The sequence below is a fragment of the Aquarana catesbeiana genome, linkage group LG04 (genome assembly GCF_042186555.1).
Source record: "Aquarana catesbeiana isolate 2022-GZ linkage group LG04, ASM4218655v1, whole genome shotgun sequence".
Lineage (NCBI taxonomy): Eukaryota > Metazoa > Chordata > Amphibia > Anura > Ranidae > Aquarana > Aquarana catesbeiana.
This window is the reverse complement of record NC_133327.1, coordinates 204,871,607-204,893,928: the sequence shown is the minus strand read 5'-3', so window position 1 is coordinate 204,893,928 and position 22,322 is coordinate 204,871,607.

Below are 22,322 nucleotides of genomic sequence, written 5' to 3'. Positions count from 1 at the left end.
CACATGGAAAGGTACTCACATACGGTAGAATTAACAAAGGCTTTTGTTGCTGACACCAACGCCTGTGACAGGAAGTGATGCAAGGATGTATGCCGACTCCGCCCTAAGCGTTTCGTCACTCTGACATCATCTGGCAAATGGCATGGGTTCCCCCCACCCCCCAGTCCATTACCAGGCCCTTTGGGTCTTGTATGGATATTAAGGGGAACCCCGCACCCAAATTAAAAAAAGGAAAGGAGTGGGGCCCCCAGGCCCTATATACTCTGAACAGCAGTATATAGGCAGGGCAAACACAACAGGGACTGTAGGCATGTTGTTAAGTAGAATCTGTTTGTAATTTTGAAGTGGTACATTTTTAAAGTGTAGCTCCAGCCAAAAAAGCCATTTTTAAGCTTTTTGGAAAACATAGGGAAGGGTTATCACCCCTGTAACATTTGTTTTGCTGTCTGTGCACCTCTTCAGAAGATTTCACCTCACTTTCTGTCCCAATGACAAATGATTTTTGAAAATTTGGGGGTTTTAGTGAAACAAGGATTGGTGATAAAAGCATCAATGAAGAGGAGACACATTTTTCCCATATTAACACTTACAGGAAAGAATTTCCCTTCCTAGGAGTAGATTTCATCTCACTTCCTGTTGTCTCCTTCCGTTTGCAAGTAGGTGTCATTTGTAAGTTGGATGTTTGAAAGTAGGGGCCTGCCCTATATACTCTGCAGAAATTGGGGCCTTAGGTGTTGGTGTTGCCACAACACTGTAAGCCCTCACAGTTACTCTTGGAATGGGCCCTGCTGTGAAATATTAGATCAAGAATTGTAATTACATCTCCCTGTTGAACAGGGGCAGAAAAATTGGGCCTTAGGCACTGGTGCCACAACACTGCAACCCCTCACAGATGCTATAGTTGGAGTGCAGGAATGAGCCCTGCTACAAAGTATTGCATCAAATATTGTAATTATATGCCAAAAAATTGGGCCTTGGGCACTGGTGCTGGTGCCACAGTGGTGTAGTGGATAGCACTTTCGCCTAGCAGTAAAAAGGGTCACTGGTTCGAATTCAAACCATGACACTTCCTGCCTGTAGTTTGCATGTTCTCCCTGTTCCTGCGTGGGTTTCCTCCGGGTACTCTGGTTTTCTCCCACATTCTAAAGACATGCTGTTAGGTTAATTGGCTTCTGTCCAAAATTGGCCCTAGTGTATGGGTGTGATTTGGGGACCTTGGATTGTGGAGATTGGGGGTGGGGATCAGTGTGGGTGTGTGTGGAGCACTGCATAGATTAATGGCGCTACATAGGTACCTTAAATATATAAAAAATAATAATATATATTTGATGGGCATCTTGATGGAACGCAGTGTGCGGGGATGGGGACAATCGTGGGCGCTCACTCAGGTTGAACTGGATGGACTGGTGTCTTTATTTAACCTTATTATGTAACTATGTAACAACACTGCAACCCCTCACAGATAATATAGTTGGAGCGCAGGAATGAGCCCTGCTGCAAAGTATTACACGCCCCTGTTAAACAGGGGCAGAAAAATTGGGCCTTGGCCACTGGTGGCGGTGCCCAGAACCAAAAATGTTCTTACAAGCTATCAGCATGGAAATTGAGGAGGAAGAGGATTGTGACTCAGCATAACAGGATAGTCACTCAGCCTAGGCAGTCTTGAAGGTATCTCACATAAAAAAAATCAATCGGTTAAATCAGCATCAGGTGATTGGTAGCTGGTGATCCAAGACTGATTCATTTTTATGAAGGTCAGCTGATCGACCGATTCAGTGGACAGGCACCCTGTGATTGGTTACAAAGCCTCCAGCAGCACTGAATGTGCGTTCCGAAAGAACGCTGGATGCAGGACAGGCCAGTAGCTCAATTGCATACTGTGCAAGCTCTGGCCAGTGATCCATTCCTCAAGACCCAGTAACCCAGAGGATTTTCGGTGGGAAAGGTGTCCAAGTCTGATCTTGCCCCTAGGTAATCCTGCACCATGTGAATCAGACGCTGGCGATGGTTGCTGGAACCAATCAGACCTTGGGGCTGCGGACTAAAAAATTGTCTGAACGCATCGGTCAGATGGCCACCTTCTCCACCGCTCCTTCTGTGACCGACTGAAGCCTCAGCAACATGTTATCCAGGAGGACCAGGAAAATGTAACTTCCCAGGCTCTGGAAACGTGTTGCACAGACCTTTCTGCAAGGCCTCTCGAAGGTATTTCATCCTCTGCTCCCTCTGCGACGGCAAGATAAGGTCCGCAACCTTACCCTTGTAACATGGATCAAGGAGGGTTGCCAGCCAGTAATCATCCCTCCCCTTGATACCACGAATATGAGGATCCTTCCACAAGTTTTGTAGGATCAGGGAGGCCATGCAGCGTAGGTTTGCTGAGGCATTCAGTCCAGAGTCCTCTGGGTCACTAAGGATGACATGATCCACAGCCACCTCCTCCCAGCCACATCCAAGTCAATAGGTTTCTTCAGACTGTAAATGATCCCTTGAAGACGGCTGCTGATGCTGAGTGCCAGGCTCCACTTCCATGCTGACACAATCCTCCTCCTCCTCCTCCTCCTCGTCCTCTTCTTGTGTGATCGGCGGGCATGGAGGAACACTGTCTGGATAAAGGGAGCCTTGAGAGGTAAGGAAGTCCTCCTCTTCCTCCCTCTGTTCTGCCTCAAGTGCCCTGTCCATTATTCCACACAGCGTGTGCTCCAACAGGTGGACTAGAGTGACAGTGTCACTGATGCATGCACTGTCACTGCTCACCATCCTCGTGGACTCCTCAAATGGTGACAGGACAGTGCATGTATCCCTGATCATGGCCCACTGGCGTGGGAAAAAAAAAAACAAGGTCCCTTGACCCTGTCCTGGTGTCATAGTCACAGATGACTCATTGATTGCTCTCTGCTGCGTGTGCAGCCACTGCAGCATGGCCAACGTTGAGTTCCACCTGGTGGGCATGTCACAGAATAGGCGGTTCTTGGGCAGGTTAAATTCCTTTTGGAGGTCAGCCGGCCGAGCACTGGCATTATATGACCGGCAGAAATGCACACAGACTTTCCTGGCCTGCCTCAGGACATCATGTAAGCTCAGGTACCTGCCCAAGAACCACTGCACCACCAAGTTAAGGATGTGAGCAAAACAGGGCACATGGGTCATTTGTCCCTGTCAGAAGGCGGAGAGGAGGTTAGTGCCATTGTCGCAAACCACCATTCCTGCCTTAAGTTGGTGTGGCGTCAACCACCTCTGAACCTGCCCCTGCAGAGTTGACAGAAACTCTGCCCCAGTGTGGCTCCTGTCCCCCAAGCACACCAGCTCAAGCACCGCATGGCATCTTTTGGCCTGCGTGCTTGCGTAGCCCCTTGAACGCCTACGGAGCACCGCTGGTTCTGAGGACAAATCAGCACAGGAAGAGGCCATGGAGGAAGAAGAAGAGGAGGGGGTGGAGGAGAGAGGTGTGGCAGAATCACCACTAGCAGAATTTTGGTGGCGTGGTGGCAAAACAACCTCCAACACTACTGCACCCTGTCATGCACCTTACCACTGACCACCCTGTCCAGCGAGGCCAAGACATTGCCTTCCACATGCTGGTAGAGAGCCGGAATCGCCTTCCATGAGAAAAAGTGCAGTTTGGGTATCTGCCACTGAGGAACCGCACATTCTACAAACTCACGGAAGGGGGCAGAGTCTACCAACTGAAAAGGTAGCAGTTGAAGTGCTAGCTATTTTGCCAAGCTAGCATTCAACCACTGGGCATGTGGATGGCTGGGAGCGAACTTCGGCGGTGCAGCAGCTGGGGCAGGGAAATTTGGCTGGTACAATCTGACGTCAGTGTACCGAGAGCAGATTGCACACAAGTATTGGCTGTGACACACCTAATTCTACACCTTCATTCCTCTCAGTGCAGGTCTCAGAGAGGACTGAAAGTATAGTGCGGTTGGAGATCTCAGCTGATGAGGAGCAAGGAGAGCTCCTCTTTGTTCTTTGGTGTGGGTCTTGCCAACGAACTGCATGGCAGGTCAACATATGACTGGTCAAGCATGTGGTGCCCAAGTGGGCGATGTTTTGGCCATGCGAGATACGCTTGAGACATATGTTGCAAATAGCAGCGGTGCGATCTGATGCACTCGTCTCAAAAAAGGCCCACACCAAAGAACTTTTGGAATAACATGCAGAGACAGCAGTACCCTACACATGTGGAGCTTTGCGGTGTGATGCAGTCAGTGTGCTGCCCTTAAGCTGGCCCCTGGAGGGCATCCTGCCTCGTTGGTGATGTGCCTCCTCCTCCTCTCTCCTATCAGGCACCCATGTGGAGTCAGTGACCTCATCATCCCCTCCCTCCTCATCACTGGAGCAAACCTGGCAGTATGCTGCTGCAGGGGCAACATGACTGCCAGATTGCTGTCCTTCTTGGGCACCCCCTCTGTCTGGGCTCACGTTACTGCCTTCCTATAGCTGAGTACCATCATCGGAGCCTTCAAAACGCTCGGCATCCTCCTGGACCATGTACCCAACACTGTGGTCAAACAGTTTGGGGGACTCCTCAGGAGGACATGGTGGGACTAGGGAAGGAGTGACGGATTCCATTGATCCGAGGGAAGAGGCCGGGTTGGCAGCTGCTTTGCCAGACAAAGTACCCTGAGCCTAGGTGAGAGAGGATGAGGAGGATGAGGACGGCTTGGTCATCCACTCCACCAAGTCTTCCGCATGTTGTGGCTCAACACGGCCAGCTGCCGAAAAAAAGGCCAAGCGTGTCCCACGGCCACGTGATGATGAGGATGCAGCGTGTCCACGACCAGCACTGTTGCCTCTAGACACAGAGCCTGCTTACCCTCTTTTATTGGCTTGTGACTGTCTGCCTCTCCTTATTGGCCTTCCAGACATACTAATGGCCTGCAGCGAGATGTAGCTGCACTAAGCTGGGATATATATTGTGACAGACTCACCCGAGACAGAGGCTATTGGAGGGGACTGAACGCTAGCCTCTTGGCAACAGATTATGGGCCCTGGCATTTGGGGGAATGGTGCTCTCTGTGAGCTGTATGCCTGGGGACCCTGGGGTTGGTGTTACTTTGGATTCAGCTCCATGTCTCCCCAAAACACACAGACTCTGGGGACCCTGTATTTGCCATAGTAGCAATAGTGAGTCATACTGTTGGGACTCATACTGTGTGAAGATGCTAATGTCATCAACTCCACTCACCTGTCTGATGTCAGCTATAATGTGTTTAATGTAAATGAGTTTAGTCTGGCTTACCACAGGTTCTAAGGTTATTCAACTCATTGTTGTTTGTTCTAATTAACCCTGTGTTGATGTTTATGGTAATGTGTGTTGAATAGTCAATGAGCTAGGAGACTTAGTCACTTAGTCTGGGTAAAAGGATTAGTTAAATTAGCTTATGTTAATTAGGTTACATTTGTATTGTTAGAGTAATATGAGCAGGAGGTGGGAACCTCATCTTCTCCTGTATATAAGACTGTATTTTGATTCTAAATAAAAAGTCAGTCCATGTTAGCAACAAGCAAGTGTCACCTTGTTTTGTGCTCAGAGAGGTTGGAATATCTGATATCTGTATACAGACTGGGAGGATGTGGTATATGACGGAAGCACTCAAGCGGAGTTTGGGACGTTCCGTGACATATCTATCTATCTATCTATCTATCTATCTATCTATCTATCTATCGATACTGCAGCTAGCAAAATCAACTGCCTGCCTGTAGTATTATTAGTATGAGAACACCACCAATCTTCTACAGGTAGCTTTAGCTGAACACTGTGCAGAGGTCACACTACACTAACTCGTAACTTTAGCTGAACACTGTACAGAGGATGCACTACACTAACGTTTAAACAATGTAGCTGCCTGCGGTAGTTATAGGATCAGGAAAACACCAACCTTCTACAGGTAGCTTTAGCTGAACACTGTGCAGAGGTCATACTACACTAACGTGTAATTAATGTAGCTGCCTGCGGTAGTGATAGAATCAGAAAAACACCACCAATCTTCTACAGGTAGCTTTAGCTGAACACTGTGCAGAGGTCGCACTACACTAACTTGTAGCTTTAGCTGAACACTGTGCAGAGGTCTCACTACACTAACTCATAGCTTTAGCTGAACACTGTGCAGAGGTCGCACTACACTAACTTGTAGCTTTAGCTGAACACTGTGCAGAGGTTGAACTACACTAACTCATAGCTTTAGCTGAACACTGTGCAGAGGTCGCACTACACTAACTTGAAGCTTTAGCTGAACACTGTGCAGAGGTCGCAATACACTGACTCATAGCTTTAGCTGAACACTGTGCAGAGGTCGCACTACACTAACTCATAGCTTTAGCTGAACACTGTGCAGAGGTTTCACTACACTAACTTGTAGCTTTAGCTGAACACTGTGCAGAGGTAGCACTACACTAACTTGTAAATAATGTAGCTGCCTGCGGTAGTGATAGGATCAGAAAAACATCACCAATCTTCTACAGGTAGCTTTAGCTGAACACTGTACAGAGGACGCACTACACTAACTGTAAATACTGTAGCTGCCTGACTGTGGTACTAATAGGATCAGAAGAACACCAGCAATTTTCTTCAGGCAGCTGTAAATACTGTAACAACACCTGCCTGCCTGTCAGTAGGAAGAGAATAACAAGAACAGATCTAGCTAAACTGAATACAGTATATATAGATATCTATATCTATATCTATATCTACACACACACACACACATACATACATACATACATACACACACACACACACACACACACACACACATACACACACACACACCTGGGATGCATATATACACACTTGACACTAAGTGCAGCTAACTGACTGACTGTCCTGCCTAATCTATCTAACTTAAATCTAATGACACTGTCTCTCTGTCTTTGTCTCCCAACGCCGAAACACACTACACAGGGCCCGTGCAGGCGGCCTTATATAATGTGGGGCGTGTACTAAACCCCCTGAGCCATAATTGGCCAAAGGCATCCTGGCTTTGGCCTATTACAGCTCTCTGTACAGACGGTGCAGTGATTTACCAAGCATGCGGTGCATGCTTGGCCAATCATCAGCCAGCAATGCGAACAGTCTATATCGTTCGCAATTCGGCGAACAACCGAACAGACGATGTTCGACTCAAACACAAACCTCATCCCTAGTTGCAAATAGCAGCGGTGGGATCTGATGCACTCGTCTCAAAAAAGGCCCACACCAAAGAACTTTCAGAATAACGTGCAGAGACAGCAGTGCCCTACACATGCGGAGCTTTGCGGTGTGATGCAGTCGGTGTGCTGCCCTTAAGCTGGCCCCTGGAGGGCATCCTGCCTCGTTGGAGTTGTGCCTCCTCCTCCTCCTCTCTCCTATCAGGCACCCATGTGGAGTCAGTGACCTAATCATCCCCTCTGTCCTCATCACTGGAGCAAAGCTGGCAGTATGCTGCAGCTGGGGGAACATGACTGCCAGATTGCTGTCCTTCTTGGGCACCCCCTCTGTCTGGGCTCATGTTACTGCCTTCCTCTAGCTGGGTACCATCATCGGAGCCTTCAAAACGCTGGGCATCCTCCTGGAGCATGTACCCAACACTGTGGTCAAACAGTTCGGGGGACTCCTCAGGAGGACATGGTGGGTCTAGGGAAGGAGTGACTGATGCCATTGAGCCGAGGGAAGAGGTCGCATTGGCAGATGCTTTTCCAGACAAAGTACCCTGAGCCTGGGTGAGAGAGGATGAGGAGGATGAGGATGGCTTGGTCATCCACTCGACCGAGTCTTCAGCATGTTGCGGCTCAACACGGCCAGCTGCTGAAAAAAAGGACAAGCGTGTCCCATGGCCATGTGCTGATGAAGATGCACCGTCTCCACAATCAGCACTGTTGCCTCTAGACACAGAGCCTGCTTGCCCTCTTTTATTGGCTTGTGACAGTCTGCCTCTCCTTGTTGGCCTTCCAGACATACTAATGGCCTGATGTGAGATGTACCTGCACAAAGCTGGAATGTATATATTTATATATTGATACTGCAGCTAGAAGAATAAACTGCCTGCCTGTGGTACTAATAGGATCAGAACACCACCAATTTTCTTCAGGTAGCTTTAGGTGCACACTCTGCAGAGGACACAGTACACTAACTGTAAATACTGTACCTGCCTGTCTATGGTATTAATAGGATCAGAACAACAGCAATTGTCTTCAGGTAGCTTTAGTTGCACACTGTGCAGAGGATGCACTACACTAACTGTAAATACTGCAGCTGCCTACCTGTGGTATTAATAGGATCAGAACAACAGCAATTGTCTTCAGGTATCTTTAGGTGCACACTGCAGAGGACGCACTAAACTAACTTGTAAATACTGCAGCTGCTTGTGGTACTAATAAGATCAAAAGAACACCACCAATTTTCTTCAGGTAGCTTTAGGTGCACATTGTGCACACTGTGCAGAGGACGCACTAAACTAACTTGTAAATACTGCAGCTGCCTGCGGTACTAATAGGATCAGAAGAACACCAGCAATTTTCTTTAGGTACCTGTAAATACTGTAAAAACACCTGCCTGCCAGTAGGAAGAGAATAACAACAGGAATGGATCTAGCTAAACCGAATACAATTATATATATATATATATATATATATATATATATATATATATACACACACACACACACACACACACACACACACAACACACCTAGGATGCATATATATATATATATATATATATACACAATACATTGTAAGTGCAGCTAACTGACTCGTCTGCCTACTCTAACTTAAATCAAATGACACTGTCTCTCTCTCTCTCTCTATCTCTCTACGCCGGAACACACTACACAGGGCTGACGTGCAGATGGCCTGATATAGTGTGGGGTGTGTACTAAACCCCCTGAGCCATAATTGGCCAAAGCCACCCTGGCTTTGGCCAATTATGGCTCTCTGTACAGACGGCGCTGTGATTGGCCAAGCATGCGGGTCATAGTGCATGCCTGGCCAATCATCAGCCAGCAATGCATCCCTAGTCCCTAGCATGTTTGAAGCCATATACTGTTGACTGGCTCACTAACTCTGCTGGAAGTTTATTCCAAGCATCATTTACCCTTTCGGTAAAATAATATTTTCTAAGATTAGTTTTGAACTTTCCTCCAGTTAATTTGAGGCCATGTCCCTGTGTACTTTATTTTGGATTCATATTGAAAAAACTGCTCTCCTGAACCTTATTCACCCCCTTGATGTATTTAAAGGTTTCAATCATGTCTCCCTTTTCCCTTCTTTCCTCCAGACTGTACATATTAAGCTCCATAAGTCACTTCTCGATATGTTTTATCCCACAGACCTTTCACTATTTTTGTTACCCATTTCTGGACTTGTTCTATCTTATCAATATCTTTTTGTAAGTGAGGTGTCCAGAACTGGACACAGTATTCTAAATTAGGACTCATTAAAGAACTATATAGGGGAATCAGGACCTCCTTCCTCCTGCTGGTGATACCTCTAGTGATGCATCCTAGAATTCTATTCACTTTTCCCACTGCCTGGTTACACTCTTTGCTCATTTTACAATCTTCTGAAATAAGTACCCCCCTAAATATTTTTCCTCTGTAGTGCTGGCCAACACTTTACCCCCAATGTTGTACTCTCTATGGAGATTATTTTTCCCCTTGCATTATTTTATATTTAGAAACATTGAACTGCTTTGACCAACCTTCCAGCAATGCCATATTATGTTCCATGTTAAAGACACTTCCAGGGATGTCAACCCGATTACACACATTTGTATCATCAGCAAAAATACATACCTTGCCCAACAAAGCTTGGGTTATATCACTTACATATAGAATAATCACTTGATGACCGAGTAACGTACATGTACTGCAGCAAAGTGGCTCTATTGCGCAAAAACACATACCTGTATGTTATTTCCTGCAATAGCCTCTAGGAGGCATGCATGCCACTGGAGCCCCGATTGTGTGCTGATGGGACAGAGGGGGAGCCAATCAGCAGGCCCGACAGACCTGATGTCTGCCGGCCACCTGCAATCGTTCCAGAGAGAGGCAAAATGGCGATCTGCCTATGTAAACAAGGCAGTTTGCCGTTCTGACAGGGGAGAAGATGGAGATCTTGTGTTTCTGCTAAGCAGGAACCCAGATCTCTGTCTTTACCCAGTCAAAGCATACCCCACACAGTTAGCAAGCACTCACAGGGAATACATTTAACCCTTTGATCGCCCCTGATGTTAACCACTTTCCTGCCAATGTCATTAGAACAGTGACAGTGCATTTATTTAGCACTGATCACTGTATTAGTGTTACTGGTCCCCAAAAAGTGTCAGTGTCAGATTTGTCTGCCGCAATGTCGCAGTCCTGCTAAAAATCATTGATCGCCACCATTACTAATAAAAAAATTAAAATTAAAATTAAAATTCCATAAATCTATTCCATAGTTTGTAGACGCAATAACTTTTGTGGAAACCAATCAATATACTCTTATTGTGCTTTTTTTACCAAAAATATGTAGAATACATATTGGCCTAAATTAATGAAGACATTTGATTTTGTTACATTTAATTATTGGATGTGTTTTATAGCAGAAGGTAAAAAATATTGTGTTTTTTTCAAAATTGTCGCTCTTTTGTTTATAGGGCAAAAATAGAAACCACAGAGGTAATAAGATACCCCCAAAAGAAAGCTCTACTTGTGGGGAAAAAAGTATATAAAATTTCATTTGGGTACAGCATCGTATGACACTGCAATTGTCGGTTAAAGGAACGCAGTGCCGTATAGCAAAAAATGGCCAGGTCATTAAGGGGGTAAAACCTTCTGGGGCTGAAGTGGTTCAATAAAATATAGAGCCTTGTGGTACCCCACTAGTAACTGGTCTCTATTCCGAGTGAACCCATTTACAACCACAATCTGGTATCCAGTCATGGGGAGCGTCTCCTGTCAGAAGAGATTGATTAACCACTTCAGCCCCGGAAGGATTTACCCCCTTCCTGACCAGAGCACTTTTTACAATTTGGCACTGCGTCGCTTTAACTGCTAATTGCGCAGTCATGCAATGCTGTACCCAAACGAAATTTGCGTCCTTTTCTTCCCACAAATAGAGCTTTCTTTTGATGGTATTTGATCACCTCTGCCATTTTTATTCTTTGCGCTATAAACGGAAAAAGACCGAAATTTTGAAAAAAAATGATATTTTCTACTTTTTGTTATAAAAAAAATCCAATAAACTCAATTTTAGTCATACATTTAGGCCAAAATGTATTCAGCCACATGTCTTTGGTAAAAAAAATGTCAATAAGCGTATATTTATTGGTTTGCGCAAAAGTTATAGCGTCTACAAACTAGGGTACATTTTCTGGAATTTACACAGCTTTTAGTTTATGACTGCCTATGTCATTTCTTGAGGTACTAAAATGACAGGACAGTAAAAAACCCCCCCAAATGACCCCATTTTGGAAAGTAGACACCCCAAGGAAATTGCTGAGAGGCATGTTGAGCCCATTGAATATTTATTTTTTTTGTCCCAAGTGATTGAATAATGACAAAAAAAAAAAAAATTACAAAAAGTTGTCACTAAATGATATATTGCTCACACAGGCATATGTGGAATTGCACCCCAAAATACATTTAGCTGCTTCTCCTGAGTATGGGGATACCACATGTGTGGGACTTTTTGGGAGCCTAGCCGCGTACGGGGCCCCGAAAACCAAGCACCGCCTTCAGGATTTCTAAGGGCATACATTTTTGATTTCACTCCTCACTACCTATCACAGTTTTGAAGGCCATAAAATGCCAAGATGGCACAAACCCCCCCAAATGACCCCATTTTGGAAAGTAGACACCCCAAGATATTTGCTGAGAGGCATGTTGAGTCCATGGAATATTTTTTTTTTTGACACAAGTTGCGGGAAAGTGACAATTTTTTTTTTTTTTTTGCACAAAGTTGTCACTAAATGATATATTGCTCACACAGGCCATGGGCATATGTGGAATTGCACCCCAAAATACATTCTGCTGATTCTCCTGAGTATGGGGATACCACATGTGTAGGACTTTTTGGGAGCCTAACCGCGTACGGGGCCCCGAAAACCAAGCACCGCCTTCAGGATTTCTAAGGGCATACATTTTTGATTTCACTCCTCACTACCTATCACAGTTTTGAAGGCCATAAAATGCCAAGATGGCACAAACCCCCCCAAATGACCCCATTTTGGAAAGTAGACACCCCAAGCTATTTGCTGAGAGGCATGTTGAGTCCATGGAATATTTTTTTTTGACACAAGTTGCGGGAAAGTGACAATTTTTTTTTTTTTTTTTGCACAAAGTTGTCACTAAATGATATATTGCTCACACAGGCCATGGGCATATGTGGAATTGCACCCCAAAATACATTCTGCTGATTCTCCTGAGTATGGGGATACCACATGTGTGGGACTTTTTGGGAGCCTAGCTTCATACGGGGCCCCGAAATCCAATCACCGCCTTCAGGATTTCTAAGGGCGTAAATTTTTGATTTCACTCCTCACTACCTATCACAGTTTCGAAGGCCATAAAATGCCAAGATAGCACAAAACCCCCCAAAATGAACCCATTTTGGAAAGTAGACACCCCCCAAGCTATTTGCTGAGAGGCATGTTGAGTCCATGGAATATTTTTTTTTTGACACAAGTTGCGGGAAAGTGACAATTTTTTTTTTTTTTTTTGCACAAAGTTGTCACTAAATGATATATTGCTCACACAGGCCATGGGCATATGTGGAATTGCACCCCAAAATACATTCTGCTGATTCTCCTGAGTATGGGGATACCACATGTGTGGGACTTTTTGGGAGCCTAGCTTCATACGGGGCCCCGAAATCCAATCACCGCCTTCAGGATTTCTAAGGGCGTAAATTTTTGATTTCACTCCTCACTACCTATCACAGTTTCGAAGGCCATAAAATGCCAAGATAGCACAAAACCCCCCAAAATGAACCCATTTTGGAAAGTAGACACCCCCCAAGCTATTTACTGAGAGGCATGGTGAGTATTTTGCAGCTCTCATTTGTTTTTGAAAATGAAGAAAGACAAGAAAAATGTATTTTTTTTTCTTTTTTCAATTTTCAAAAGTTTGTGACAAAAAGTGAGGTCTACAAAATACTCACTATACCTCTCAGCAAATAGCTTTGGGTGTCTATTTTCCAAAATGGGGTCATTTGGGGGGGGGGTTGTGCCATCTGGGCATTCCATGGCCTCCGAAACTGATAGGCAGTGAAGAGTGAAATCAAAAATTTACGCCCTTAGAAAGCCTGAAGGCGGTGCTTGGTTTTCGGGGTCCCGTACGTGGCTAGGCTCCCAAAAAGTCTCACACATGTGGTATCCCCGTACTCAGGAGAAGCAACAGAATTTATTTTGGGGTGTAATTTCACATATTCCCATGGCATGTTTGAGCGATATATCATTTAGTGACAACTTTGTGCAAAAAAAAAAAAATTTGTCTTTTTGCCGCAACTTGTGTCACAATATAAAATATTCCATGGACTCAACATGCCTCTCAGCAAATAGCTTGGGGTGTCTACTTTCCAAAATGGGGTCATTTGGGGGGGGGTTTGAACTGTCCTGGCATTTTATGCACAACATTTAGAAGCTTATGTCACACATCACCCACTCTTCTAACCACTTGAAGACAAAGCCCTTTCTGACACTTTGTTTACATGGAAAAATTATTTTTTTTGCAATAAAATTACTTTGAACCCCCAAACATTATATGTTTTTTTTAAAGCAAATGCCCTACAGATTAAAATGGTGGGTGTTTCATTTTTTTTTTTTTTCACACGGTATTTGCGCAGCGATTTTTCAAACGCATTTTTTGGGGGACAAAAACACACTTTTTAAAATTTTAATGCACTAAAACACACTATATTGCCCAAATGTTTGATAAAATAAAAAAGATGATCTTAGGCCGAGTACATGGATACCAAACATGACATGCTTTAAAATTGCGCACAAACATGCAGTGGCGACAAACTAAATAAATTTTTAAAAGCCTTTAAAAGCCTTTACAGGTTACCACTTTAGATTTACAGAGGAGGTCTACTGCTAAAATTACTGCCCTCGATCTGACCTTCACAGTGATACCTCACATGCATGGTGCAATTGCTGTTTACATTTGACGCCAGACCGACGCTTGCGTTCGCCTTTGCGCGAGAGCAGGGGGGGACAGGGGTGCTTTTTTTTTTTTTTTTTCTTTATTATTTTTTTGATTTTTTTATCTTATTTTTAAACTGTTCCTTTCATTTTTATTTTTTTTTAATCATTAAGTGTTCTTGCATAGCAAGACCACTTACTGTTATCTCACATATATATTATTAAGTGTTCTTGCATAGCAAGACCACTTACTGTTATCTCACATATTTAAGTGTTCTTGCATAGCAAGACCACTTACTGTTATCTCACATATATATTATTCTTATTATTATAGCCAAATTTACCACCCTAACTCCTCCCACAGTTTTTACACTACATAGACAATATACCGAAACGTGCGGATTGTTCCCGAATGGTGTGCTATTACTTTGTGGAACGTTTCGCCGAATGGTTCAAGAAATATCGTCATTTTTGCGGCGAAATTGGTCCCATAGGAATGAATGGGGAAACTAGAGTGGGAGATGACAAAAGCTGGAAAATCAGAACATGATTTCTAAACTGCCGCCACTCCCTCATTTTCAAGCCCACCTACACAAATCTTATATCAAAACGTTCAGCTATCCCTGCTGCCACTAAACATGTCCACAGCTAAGCCATAGTCCTGATAGTTTTCACAATATGACCATTTGTTTGCAACTCACGCCGTCCATTGACATTCATTGAAACTACACTCTAGCCCCCTCCAAATTTGAAGGGCAATTTCTAAACTGCGACTGTGCCTTCATTTTTAATATTTCAGAGACATACTATACATCAAAATCTAGGTCTGGGTCTTGTGATTCTCACAATATAAAGATCTTCGCTGTAGGATGTATAGTTTTTAAAATACGGCCATTTGTTTAGAGGTCATTTCAGGAAATTTTAGCCATTAATCAGAGTGTACTGTTAGTGTTTGTTTTGTTGCCATGGTTACCAAAGCTTCTGTTATACACAGGGGGGAAGGTGGCTGGAGCATCTCAGCTGATTACAGAGCCCGGGGGAGGGGACAGACACACCATGTACTGATTTATAATAGAGGAATATGATGGGGCAGTTTTGATAGGGTAATTCTGATGGGGCAGTTTTGATGAAGCAGTATTTGGAAAGCATAAACAGGGAATGAGCGTTGCTAGGAAACAGTGGTTGTAAACACAAGATGCTGAGACACTCCAAATGCATGTGACTTCATCTGCTAGACTTGATAATGCTTGTAGACCCCTCCCACAGTTTTCACACTACAGAGACAAATAATATACCGAAACGAGCGGATTGTTCCCGATTGGTGTGTTATTACTTTGTGGAATGTTTTGCCGAATGGTCCACGAAATGACGTTTTTGCGGCGAAATTGGTCCCATAGGAATGAATGGCGAAATGTTCAAAACTAGAGTGGGAAGTGACAAAAGCTGACAACCCCATGATCAGCCAAAACATTATGACCACCCCATGATCAGCCAAAACATTATGACCGCCCCATGTAAAAAAAAATATATTTTTGAAAAAAAAAAAATTTTTTGAAAAAAGTAAAAAAATAATTTTTGAAAAAAAAAAAATCATTTTTGAAAAAAAAAAATATTTTTGAAAAAAAAAATTATTTTTGAAAAAAAAAAATATTTTTGAAAAAAAAAATTATTTTTGAAAAAAAAAAATATTTTTGAAAAAAAAAATTATTTTTGAAAAAAAAAAAATATTTTTGAAAAAAAAATTTCTTTTAAAAAAAAAATTATTTTTGAAAAAAAAATATATTTGAAAAAAAAAAATTATTTTTGAAAAAAAAAATTACTTTAAAAAAAATAATAATTTCGAAAAAAAAATTATTTTTGAAATAAAAAAATTCATTTTTAAAAAAAAAAATTACTTTTGAAAAAAAAAATCATTTTTGAAGAAAAAAAAATCATTTTTGATTAAAAAAAATTCATTTTTGAAAAAAAAAATTACTTTTGAAAAAAATGTTCAGCTCTTTCAGCGAATGATGGAACTTTTTTACTACTATTTATACTTTTTAAAATATTAAGCTTTTTAACACTTTTCACAGTTACTCAAGCCACTCCACCCCACCCAGTTACTCCGCCCACTCCAGTTGTAGAGGCAAGAACACTTTCACAATTTCCCCAGAAATTGTACCTTTTCTAGTTAAGTGTTCTTGCATAGCAAGACCACTTACTGTTATCTCACATATATATTATTCTTATTATTATAGCCAAATTTACCACCCTAACTCCTCCCACAGTTTTTACACTACATAGACAAGTAATATACCGAAACGTGCGGATTGTTCCCGAATGGTGTGCTATTACTTTGTGGAACATTTCGCCGAATGGTTCACGAAATATCGTCGTTTTTGCGGCGAAATTGGTCCCATAGGAATGAATGGGGAAACTAGAGTGGGAGATGACAAAAGCTGGAAAATCAGAACATGATTTCTAAACTGCCGCCACTCCCTCATTTTCAAGCCCACCTACACAAATCTTATATCAAAACGTTCAGCTACCCCTGCTGCCACTAAACATGTCCACGGCTAAGCCATAGTCCTGATAGTTTTCACAATATGACCATTTGTTTGCAATTCACGCCGTCCATTGACATTCATTGAAACTACACTCTAGCCCCCTCCAAATTTGAAGGGCAATTTCTAAACTGCGACTGTGCCTTCATTTTTAATATTTCAGAGACATACTATACATCAAAATCTAGGTCTGGGTCTTGTGATTCTTACAATATAAAGATCTTCGCTGTAGGATGTATAGTTTTTAAAATACGGCCATTTGTTTAGAGGTAATTTCAGGAAATTTTAGCCATTAATCAGAGTGTACTGTTAGTGTTTGTTTTGTTGCCATGGTTACCAAAGCTTCTGTTATACACAGGGGGAAGGTGGCTGGAGCATCTCAGCTGATTACAGAGCCCGGGGGAGGGGACAGACACACCATGTACTGATTTATAATAGAGGAATATGATGGGGCAGTTTTGATAGGGCAATTCTGATGGGGCAGTTTTGATGGGGCAATTATGATGGGGCAGTTTTGATGGGGTAATTCTGATGGGGCAGTTTTGATGAAGCAGTATTTGGGAAGCATAAACAGGGCATGAGCGTTGCTAGGAAACAGTGGTTGTAAACACAAGATGCTGAGACACTCCAAATGCATGTGACTTCATCTGCTAGACTTGATAATGCTTGTAGACTCCTCCCACAGTTTTCACACTACAGAGACAAATAATATACCGAAACGAGCGGATTGTTCCCGATTGGTGTGTTATTACTTTGTGGAATGTTTTGCCGAATGGTCCACGAAATGACGTTTTTGCGGCGAAATTGGTCCCATAGGAATGAATGGCGAAATGTTCAAAACTAGAGTGGGAAGTGACAAAAGCTGACAACCCCATGATCAGCCAAAACATTATGACCACCCCATGATCAGCCAAAACATTATGACCGCTCCATGTAAAAAAAAAAATATTTTTGAAAAAAAAAAAAAAAAAAATTTTGAAAAAAGTAAAAAAATAATTTTTGGAAAAAAAAAAAATCATTTTTGAAAAAAAAAAAAATATTTTTGAAAAAAAAAATTATTTTTGAAAAAAAAAAAATATTTTTGAAAAAAAAATTTCTTTTAAAAAAAAAATTATTTTTGAAAAAAAAATATATTTGAAAAAAAAAATATTTTTGAAAAAAAAATTATTTTTGAAAAAAAAATTACTTTAAAAAAAATAATAATTTCGAAAAAAAAAATTATTTTTGAAATAAAAAAATTCATTTTTGAAAAAAAAAATTACCTTTGAAAAAAAAAATTACTTTTGAAAAAAAAAATCATTTTTGAAGAAAAAAAATTACTTTTGAAAAAAATGTTCAGCTCTTTCAGCGAATGATGGAACTTTTTTACTACTATTTATACTTTTTAAAATATTAAGCTTTTTAACACTTTTCACAGTTACTCAAGCCACTCCACCCCACCCAGTTACTCCGCCCACTCCAGTTGTAGAGGCAAGAACACTTTCACAATTTCCCCAGAAATTGTACCTTTTCTAGTTCTTATTATTATAGCCAAATTTACCACCCTAACTCCTCCCACAGTTTTTACACTACATAGACAAGTAATATACCGAAACGTGCGGATTGTTCCCGAATGGTGTGCTATTACTTTGTGGAACGTTTCGCCGAATGGTTCACGAAATATCGTCGTTTTTGCGGTGAAATTGGTCCCATAGGAATGAATGGGGAAACTAGTATGGGAGATGACAAAAGCTGGAAAATCAGAACATGATTTCTAAACTGCCGCCACTCCCTCATTTTCAAGCCCACCTACACAAATCTTATATCAAAACGTTCAGCTATCCCTGCTGCCACTAAACATGTCCACGGCTAAGCCATAATCCTGATAGTTTTCACAATATGACCATTTGTTTGCAACTCACGCCGTCCATTGACATTCATTGAAACTACACTCTAGCCCCCTCCAAATTTGAAGGGCAATTTCTAAACTGCGACTGTGCCTTCATTTTTAATATTTCAGAGACATACTATACATCAAAATCTAGGTCTGGGTCTTGTGATTCTCACAATATAAAGATCTTCGCTGTAGGATGTATAGTTTTTAAAATACGGCCATTTGTTTAGAGGTCATTTCAGGAAATTTTAGCCATTAATCAGAGTGTACTGTTAGTGTTTGTTTTGTTGCCATGGTTACCAAAGCTTCTGTTATACACAGGGGGGAAGGTGGCTGGAGCATCTCAGCTGATTACAGAGCCCGGGGGAGGGGACAGACACACCATGTACTGATTTATAATAGAGGAATATGATGGGGCAGTTTTGATGGGGTAATTCTGATGGGGCAGTTTTGATGGGGCAATTATGATGGGGCAGTTTTGATGGGGTAATTCTGATGGGGCAGTTTTGATGAAGCAGTATTTGGGAAGCATAAACAGGGCATGAGCGTTGCTAGGAAACAGTGGTTGTAAACACAAGATGCTGAGACACTCCAAATGCATGTGACTTCATCTGCTAGACTTGATAATGCTTGTAGACTCCTCCCACAGTTTTCACACTACAGAGACAAATAATATACCGAAACGAGCGGATTGTTCCCGATTGGTGTGTTATTACTTTGTGGAATGTTTTGCCGAATGGTCCACGAAATGACGTTTTTGCGGCGAAATTGGTCCCATAGGAATGAATGGCGAAATGTTCAAAACTAGAGTGGGAAGTGACAAAAGCTGACAACCCCATGATCAGCCAAAACATTATGACCACCCCATGATCAGCCAAAACATTATGACCGCCCCATGTAAAAAAAAAAATATTTTTGAAAAAAAAAAAAAAAAATTTTGAAAAAAGTAAAAAAATAATTTTTGGAAAAAAAAAATCATTTTTGAAAAAAAAAAAAATATTTTTGAAAAAAAAAATTATTTTTGAAAAAAAAAAAATATTTTTGAAAAAAAAATTTCTTTTAAAAAAAAAATTATTTTTGAAAAAAAAATATATTTGAAAAAAAAAATATTTTTGAAAAAAAAATTATTTTTGAAAAAAAAATTACTTTAAAAAAAATAATAATTTCGAAAAAAAAATTATTTTTGAAATAAAAAAATTCATTTTTGAAAAAAAAAATTACCTTTGAAAAAAAAAATTACTTTTGAAAAAAAAAATCATTTTTGAAGAAAAAAAAATCATTTTTGATTAAAAAAAATTCATTTTTGAAAAAAAAAATTCATTTTTGAAAAAAAAAATTACTTTTGAAAAAAATGTTCAGCTCTTTCAGCGAATGATGGAACTTTTTTACTACTATTTATACTTTTTAAAATATTAAGCTTTTTAACACTTTTCACAGTTACTCAAGCCACTCCACCCCACCCAGTTACTCCGCCCACTCCAGTTGTAGAGGCAAGAACACTTTCACAATTTCCCCAGAAATTGTACCTTTTCTAGTATATTATTCTTATTATTATAGCCAAATTTACCACCCTAACTCCTCCCACAGTTTTTACACTACATAGACAAGTAATATACCGAAACGTGCGGATTGTTCCCGAATGGTGTGCTATTACTTTGTGGAACGTTTCGCCGAATGGTTCACGAAATATCGTCGTTTTTGCGGTGAAATTGGTCCCATAGGAATGAATGGGGAAACTAGAGTGGGAGATGACAAAAGCTGGAAAATCAGAACATGATTTCTAAACTGCCGCCACTCCCTCATTTTCAAGCCCACCTACACAAATCTTATATCAAAACGTTCAGCTATCCCTGCTGCCACTAAACATGTCCACGGCTAAGTTATAGTCCTGATAGTTTTCACAATATGACCATTTGTTTGCAACTCACGCCGTCCATTGACATTCATTGAAACTACACTCTAGCCCCCTCCAAATTTGAAGGGCAATTTCTAAACTGCGACTGTGCCTTCATTTTTAATATTTCAGAGACATACTATACATCAAAATCTAGGTCTGGGTCTTGTGATTCTCACAATATAAAGATCTTCGCTGTAGGATGTATAGTTTTTAAAATACGGCCATTTGTTTAGAGGTCATTTCAGGAAATTTTAGCCATTAATCAGAGTGTACTGTTAGTGTTTGTTTTGTTGCCATGGTTACCAAAGCTTCTGTTATACACAGGGGGGAAGGTGGCTGGAGCATCTCAGCTGATTACAGAGCCCGGGGGAGGGGACAGACACACCATGTACTGATTTATAATAGAGGAATATGATGGGGCAGTTTTGATGGGGTAATTCTGATGGGGCAGTTTTGATGAAGCAGTATTTGGGAAGCATAAACAGGGAATGAGCGTTGCTAGGAAACAGTGGTTGTAAACACAAGATGCTGAGACACTCCAAATGCATGTGACTTCATCTGCTAGACTTGATAATGCTTGTAGACTCCTCCCACAGTTTTCACACTACAGAGACAAATAATATACCGAAACGAGCGGATTGTTCCCGATTGGTGTGTTATTACTTTGTGGAATGTTTTGCCGAATGGTCCACGAAATGACGTTTTTGCGGCGAAATTGGTCCCATAGGAATGAATGGCGAAATGTTCAAAACTAGAGTGGGAAGTGACAAAAGCTGACAACCCCATGATCAGCCAAAACATTATGACCACCCCATGATCAGCCAAAACATTATGACCGCCCCATGTAAAAAAAAATATATTTTTGAAAAAAAAAAAAAAATTTTTGAAAAAAGTAAAAAAATAATTTTTGAAAAAAAAAAATCATTTTTGAAAAAAAAAATATATATTTTTGAAAAAAAAAATATTTTTGAAAAAAAAAAAAATTATTTTTGAAAAAAAAATTTCTTTTAAAAAAAAAATTATTTTTGAAAAAAAAATATATTTAAAAAAAAAAAAATATTTTTGAAAAAAAAAAATTATTTTTGAAAAAAAAATTACTTTAAAAAAAATAATAATTTCGAAAAAAAAATTATTTTTGAAATAAAAAAATTCATTTTTGAAAAAAAAAATTACCTTTGAAAAAAAAAATTACTTTTGAAAAAAAAAATCATTTTTGAAGAAAAAAAAATCATTTTTGATTAAAAAAAATTCATTTTTGAAAAAAAAAATTACTTTTGAAAAAAATGTTCAGCTCTTTCAGCGAATGATGGAACTTTTTTACTACTATTTATACTTTTTAAAATATTAAGCTTTTTAACACTTTTCACAGTTACTCAAGCCACTCCACCCCACCCAGTTACTCCGCCCACTCCAGTTGTAGAGGCAAGAACACTTTCACAATTTCCCCAGAAATTGTACCTTTTCTAGTTCTTATTATTATAGCCAAATTTACCACCCTAACTCCTCCCACAGTTTTTACACTACATAGACAAGTAATATACCGAAACGTGCGGATTGTTCCCGAATGGTGTGCTATTACTTTGTGGAACGTTTCGCCGAATGGTTCACGAAATATCGTCGTTTTTGCGGCGAAATTGGTCCCATAGGAATGAATGGGGAAACTAGTATGGGAGATGACAAAAGCTGGAAAATCAGAACATGATTTCTAAACTGCCGCCACTCCCTCATTTTCAAGCCCACCTACACAAATCTTATATCAAAACGTTCAGCTATCCCTGCTGCCACTAAACATGTCCACGGCTAAGCCATAATCCTGATAGTTTTCACAATATGACCATTTGTTTGCAACTCACGCCGTCCATTGACATTCATTGAAACTACACTCTAGCCCCCTCCAAATTT